Below are 1,125 nucleotides of genomic sequence, written 5' to 3' on the forward strand. Positions count from 1 at the left end.
TGCCGTCCAGAACCTTTTGTCTTCTTGTCTGTTGTCCAAAAACATAAAAATTAGAATATACAAAACTATAATTTTGCCTGTGGTTCTGTATGGGTGTGAAACTTGGTCTCTGACATTAAGAGAGGTACATAGACTGAGGGTGTTTGAGAACAGGGTGTTGAGGAGAATATTTGGACCAAAGAGAGATGAAATCACAGGAGGGTGGAGGAAACTGCATAATGAGGAGCTTCATAACTCGTACTCTTCTCCAAGTATAATTAGAATGATCAAGTCAAGGAGGATGAGGTGGCCAGGTCATGTAGCATGAATGGGGGAGACAAGGAATGCATATAGGATATTGGTGGGAAAGCCAGAAGGAAAGAGACCACAGGGAAGACCAAGGCGTAGGTGGGTGGACAATATTAGAATGGATCTTAGAGAGATAGGATGGGATGGTATGGATTGGATAAATCTGGCTTAGGATAGGGACCAGTGGAGGGCTGTTGTGAACATGGTGATGAACCTTCAGGTTCCATAAAATGCTGGGAAATTCTTGAGTAGCTGCAGAATTGGCGGCTCCTCAAGAAGGGCTCAGCTCCGTCAGTAAGTAAGTAATGTGCCATGGTGGACTAACAAGAAAAGAGGTGTAACTTAACAAAATATTAAGATGAGGAAATATACCTTTCTTCAAATTAACACGCTCTTCGTAACAGAGGCAAGTTTCACAACACAGATTGTACGTGCATATAGATGTCCATGGGTTAAACATGTTAAAGCATACCAAACACTTATGGAACATTTTAAAAATCTGTCATGGAAACGGTGTCCGATTTAGTGATGTTTGCCAACATTCTGAATACAAGGGATGGTGGCATAACCCATAGGTCTAACATGAGGGCCTCAAACAGTGCTGATGAGTTCATGCAAATACAAATCTATTGTTGCAAAGTAACAGCACAAACATATGTGATTTTTCTTTATATTTCACTGAATAAGTGTTTTAAATAAAACTTGCAGATCTTAATGAAACTATATTTCATATCACATGCAATAAGCAATATATATATATATATATATATATATATATATATATATATATAGTAGGCTATATACTGGACATATATAATTCAATTTGTCTCTCATATA

The 1,125-nt window shown here is 37.9% G+C and overlaps 1 protein-coding gene across 2 annotated transcripts in view; it reads right to left on the reverse strand.

Annotated features, from left to right (window-relative positions):
* The window catches only part of LOC111867710 (protein unc-79 homolog), a 52,130-nt gene that overhangs the window by 38,614 nt on the left and 12,391 nt on the right, over nt 1–1,125 (reverse strand). The gene's annotated exons all lie outside the window — the stretch shown is intronic.

The sequence above is a fragment of the Cryptotermes secundus genome, unplaced genomic scaffold (genome assembly GCF_002891405.2).
Source record: "Cryptotermes secundus unplaced genomic scaffold, Csec_1.0 scaffold1297, whole genome shotgun sequence".
NCBI classification, from domain to species: domain Eukaryota; kingdom Metazoa; phylum Arthropoda; class Insecta; order Blattodea; family Kalotermitidae; genus Cryptotermes; species Cryptotermes secundus.